Source organism: Chaetura pelagica, unplaced genomic scaffold, assembly GCF_000747805.2.
Source record: "Chaetura pelagica isolate M959 unplaced genomic scaffold, ChaPel_1.0 scaffold260, whole genome shotgun sequence".
NCBI lineage: Eukaryota > Metazoa > Chordata > Aves > Apodiformes > Apodidae > Chaetura > Chaetura pelagica.
In genome coordinates this window covers 1,149,574-1,155,111 of record NW_009951940.1, presented here as the reverse complement: position 1 = coordinate 1,155,111, position 5,538 = coordinate 1,149,574, and the positions used below count along the sequence as shown (strand labels likewise).

The 5,538-nt window shown below is 45.6% G+C and overlaps 1 protein-coding gene across 1 annotated transcript in view; it reads left to right on the top strand.

Annotated features, from left to right (window-relative positions):
• CHRAC1 (chromatin accessibility complex 1) overlaps positions 1-5,538 on the top strand; it is a 9,899-nt gene that overhangs the window by 797 nt on the left and 3,564 nt on the right. The gene's annotated exons all lie outside the window — the stretch shown is intronic.

Below are 5,538 nucleotides of genomic sequence, written 5' to 3'. Positions count from 1 at the left end.
GAGGAGGGAGGAGGGACCGGGAGTTTTGGCGGGAGCGCCGTGAGGGGAGCGGGGCGGTCCCTGCTGCCCCGGGAGCCCCTTTGCTGGGTCGTGGCGTTAGAAGCTTTCGCAGCCCCGTGTTAGCGACAGGCGTAGGGCGGTCGTTAGTAAATTCCATAGGAACGCAGCCTGGTCAAAACGGGCTGAAATGATGAGTTTGCCGTGCGAGGGGTTGCTGTGGAAACGATGTGCTTTGTGAAACGGGCAGTGATCGCAGAATCACAGAATCTCGGCGTTGGAAGGGACCTGGAAAGACCATCTAGCCCAACCCCCCTGACAGAGCAGGGTCACCCAGAGCACATCACACAGGAATGTGTCCAGGTGGGTTTGAATGTCTCCAGAGAAGGAGACTCCACAGCCTCTCTGGGCAGCCTGTCCCAGGGCTCTGTCACTCTCACAGGAAAGAAGTTCTTCCTGATATTCACATGGAACCTCCTATGCTCCAGTTTGCACCCACTGCCCCTTGTCCTGTCACTGAACATCACTGCACAAAGCCTGGCTCTGTCCTCCTGACACTGCCCTGAACAGATTTGTAACCACTGATGAGGTCACCCCTCAGTCTCCTCCAAGCCCAACAGACCCAGCTCCCTCAGCCTTTCCTCATCAGGGAGATGTTCCCCTCCCTTCATCATCTTTCTGGCTCTGCCCTGGACTCTTTCAAGCATCCTGCAGGTTGTGATGACATCAAGTCTTCTAAGAACCTGTGGTGCCTACAGACAACACTCCTGTTGATTCTGACCCACCTGGGCAACCTCCCAGTGGGAGACTGGAGACAGGACCAGGAGGAGAGACAAGACAAAGGGTTAGAATCAACAAAGACCCCCACAGGAGACCCTCGAGCATGCATAACCACAAAGATAGCCAATTCCAGGAAATAAAATGGCTAGGTAAAATAATTCTGGAAACTCATTGACATGGAACTGAATATGCGTGGGTTCGGTGTATGTTAGTTGGGGTGTTTCACTAACTGGTCGGAGCACTCGCGGTGGAGAATCCCCAGTGCTGCAATAAAGAATGTCTGCTCAATAACAGCTTGTTTGTTGCTATTGGGTCTTCAGCTTGGGTTTGAAAGCTCTGAATTTTTGGTTCATTAGAAGCATAGTGTTGGGGTGGGTTTTTTTTATACGTACCCTAGTGTTAGGAATATAATAGCTTAAGAGAGAAGTGAGGTATCTGCACATTCCAATGACACCTGGAGTGGTTCACGGTCCGAGAAACTGAGGGACTGAATTGGGCTCCATCTGGGGGATCCAAACATGGAGCAGGGTTTATGGCCAAGATCAGACCCAACAAAGCCACTTCTATCTTGCTCCTCAGCGCAGGACGACACCAATAGGTATAGGTCATTTTTGTAATTGGGAAGACAGTCAAGGGGGCAAGAAAGGTCAGGATTATACCTTAAAAGGTAAACTGCTAGAATGGAATGTGTAAACAGGGGCAGGAAACTTATGGGATAGTTACAAGCCTTGGATAAGCTGTAAACCCTGGACTACCCAGCCACTGGGGAAACAGGAGGGAACTTTGCGTCAGGAATAGGGAATATAAACCGTTATTCACCTTACTGTGGGTGTGCCTACTTGTTTAGGTCACCCATTCTTGCAAGAGTGTAAATAAACTGTGCTTTGCTGAAGGATCTGTTTGGGCTTCTTCGTTGGAGTGACAAACATTTCTCACAATTGTGCTCCCCACTTATGTTGAATGGCACAGTGTCTTTCTGAATCAAGGCACATGTTCAGTGAGGAGGGGTCTTCATTGGGGAGGGGGGTGTTACTCCTGAGTCGTGATCTCCATCTGCCCCTGCCCTCTGGAAGTTCCAGGAAGCTGCACAGCCCTTTCAGGAGGAATAAAGGTATGTTCAAACCTGGCCAGATTTAGGATGCAGGAGACAAGAGGGTGAAAGCTTTAAGTAAACTGTTTTTTCTCTCATGGAATTCTGCCAGTGATGTAACTAGGGAGATTTCTCCCAGATAAATGATTGCTACATTTATTTCTGCATTAGTATTGTGAGTACTAAGTAGATGGCAAATGCTGACACTGTATTTGTTTGTGATTCCAGTGGTACCAAAACACCTTGAAGATTTGGTCTCATGAACACAGCCAATGTCCAGTGTTATCCATTCATCTACCTTATAGCTTATGTTGGAGAGGGCTTTGGAAACATTCTTTTGCATAGTTTATCTCAGCAGCTTATTGTTGTTTCACTTCTTCCCTGCAAACAAAAAGATGATGACAATATATGGCTTGCACTAATTAAGACAGTTATGACTAAATGTGCATGGGAGTATCTAATACTTTATCATCTCTAGAAGATAATTTATATTGTGGATCTGTAAATGCTGTGATTTAAAACTTTCTCACTGCCATTAAGCTACCTGGTCTCCTGAGATCCTCCAGGATGTAATGTACTGAATAATTCCAAGTGGTAGAGCAACTCTGAAGAGAAGTTCCCTGAAAGTATATCCATAAAAAATGGAAATGGAAGAGTAGATCTGGTATTGTGCTCCTAAAAGCTTGGCTTCCATTCATTTATTTTTGCTTTTGAGAATCTTAATTCCTCCAGCTATTCTAATAGCTCAGTGGAGGAGCTCCTGCACTGAGCAGTTACTTGAGGCATCAAAGTATTTAGGTATCTCAAAGATTGCATTCATGTATTAAAATGTAATTTACCAGCTACTCATATTTACCTCATATTGTTTAATATGACACAGCCTTCTTACCCCTACCAAATAACACTTCAGAATGGAGGGGAGGGGGGTTATCCCATGCAAGGAAAGGTGCCTGCTTCATCATGAACATGTCTGGTTTCAGTTTATAAATCCTGGTTTCGTATTGCTGGACTTCAAATTCAGAGAATGCTAACACAGAGTAAACCTCTTTTGTGCCAGTCTGCATCTGGCACTAAGCACTTCTTTTATTTTGTAATGTAACCTTACATTTTTATTGCTGTCTGTGCCAACTACTCATTCCCACACACTGTGTTCAGGCTTTGCCAGACTGACTGCAGCTCCTTCCCTTGTTTGCTGACACAGGCAGATTTTGTCTCTACCTCAGCATTTATCCACTGTTCATTACACAATAATGGTGAAGTTCCCTATTTTTTGTGACTGCAGATCATAAATAATTAAGGCTCTAAATAGTCTTTTGGCTTCTTAAATGTACATGGATCAGTTTTAAACAACAACATAGAGCTCAATCTTTTTTCAATGCTCTATTTCTGTGTAATGTACTCTTCAGGGGTTGTCGGGTTTTTTTGCTTTGCCAAGAAATTTTGAGTCTTCAGATTCTCTCTGGAAAAAGCTGGAAGGACTTAATTGCAGCTAGAACTCCCTGACACTCTGTCTATAATATACTTGATCATTCTCCAATAGTATTCTCAGTAACTTTTGGGATTTCTGCAGGCACTTTCTCCATATTCTCTTCCATAGGGAGTTCTCATTAGATCAGGTTTATAATGATTTTTATTATAATAAGTAATACTATAGAATGAAGGTCTGATACAGAGAAGTACTTTTCAATTATCTAATATTATTTTCTGGTAGCCTGTGTGAGTATGTTGAAATAATGAAAGAATCCAGTAGTGTTTGTAAGAAATTCCCTGTCATAGTAATGTCGACTTCTTTCCACAAGATGTCACAAGATGATAAGGATCAAGGAAAAAACTGAGCCTACCCACACAGCAGCAGAGGCTGCCCCATCCCTGGAAGTGTTCAGGGCCAGGTTGGATGGGGCTCTGAGCAACCTGGTCCAGTGGGAAGTGTCCCTGCCCATGCAGGGAGGTTGGAACTGGATGATCTTTCAGGTCCCTTCCAACCTTAACCATTCTGAGTCTATGACATTGTACTTCACTTCTGACAGAACTCAGACAAAACAGCCTCACAGAAATTGTTAACCCCAAGGGAGGTGTGCAATCAGAGAGATGTAGATTCTCTGTCCTAGTTAACTAATTAACCTAATTAATTTGGAGACATCTTCACTTCTCCAAATACAGAAATGTTGGCACGGAAGCCAATGAACACATCACTCTCCCATCCTTGCACTCAGGTGCTGACAACTGCTCAAAGTGCTGTCTTTGATTAATAAATCAGCATCAGCTGTAGGAAAGCATTGTCCTTATGTATTGGGCTAATTCCATATAAACTGGTAATTTTAACAAATTCCCTGTATATCCACTTAATATGATTCTTTTGGGGTACAGCCCTTTCTGCCCTAAATTCTCTGTGAACTATTGTTATGCACCAAGGACAAGCTCCCATTCTTCCCTCCCATGCTAAGCAGGGATCAGGTTAGTGCCCTTAGCAGACTTCTTACCAATACAAATGATCAGGCCTGTTGTTTGTAAAGCATGTTGGAAACGTTTGATTCAAGACATTAATGAAAGGCAAAGAATTAAATCACTGTCAGGGGAGCATTACAGAATGGTTTGGCTAGGAAAGGACCTTGAAAAGCCACCAAGTCCAACCCCCTGCAGTTAGCAGGGACATGTCCAACTACATCAGGTTGCTGAAAGACCTGTCCAGCCTGGCCTTTTCCCCCATCTTCCTTTTAAGGCCTCTTTGAGTACTGAAAGGACTCCCCAGAGCCTTCTCTTCTCCAGGCTGAACACCCCAACTCTCCCAGCCTGTCTCCAGAGCAGAGCTGCTCCAGCCCTCTGATCATTTCTGTGGCCCTGCTCTGGACACTCTCCCATAGCTCCATGTCCTTCCTGTGCTCCAGAGCTGGACACGGTACAGAAGCTCCTACTCAAACAGGCAAAGACAAACTCCTGAAGCCAACTCTATCAGTAGCAAAACCCCCACTGCCTTCAGCAGGCCTAGCCTGACATAGGAGCCTGTTACAAGCTACCTAAGCAGCAAACACATAGATTGAATATTCTGTGTCTATGAGGAATGTGTTAATCACAGCCCCATAATCACTTAAAAGATTACATGTGCCTCCCACACCTCAACATTACCTCTGGCAAGTGTCAGGACTACCACACAACATTCCCTTTTGCTGTAACACGGCAGCAAGAGAGGTGTTTTAGCAGCCTGTAATTACAGTTCGAGTTAACAATTTAGCAGCTACTGGCCTATAATTGCAATATAGAATCACAGAATGGTTTGGGTTGGAAAGGAACTTAAAGATCATCCAGTTCCAACCCCCCTGCATGGGCAGGGACACCTCCCAGCAGACCAGGTTGCTCCAAGCCCCATCCAACCTGCCCTTGAACACTTCAGGGATGGGGCAGCCACAGCTTCCCTGGGCAACCTGTGCCAGGGTCTCACCACCCTCACAGTGAAGAATTTCATCCTAATGTCTCACCTAAATCTCCCCTCTCCCAGTTTAAAGCCGTCACCCCTTATCCTGTTGCTACACGCTACAAAGAGCCCCTCCCCAGCTTTCCTGGAGCCCCTCCAGGCACTGGAAGGTGCTCTAAGGTCTCCCTGGAGCCTCCTCCTCTCCAGCCTGGACACCCCAGCCCTCCCAGCCCATCCCCAGAGCTGACCCAGCCCTCCCACC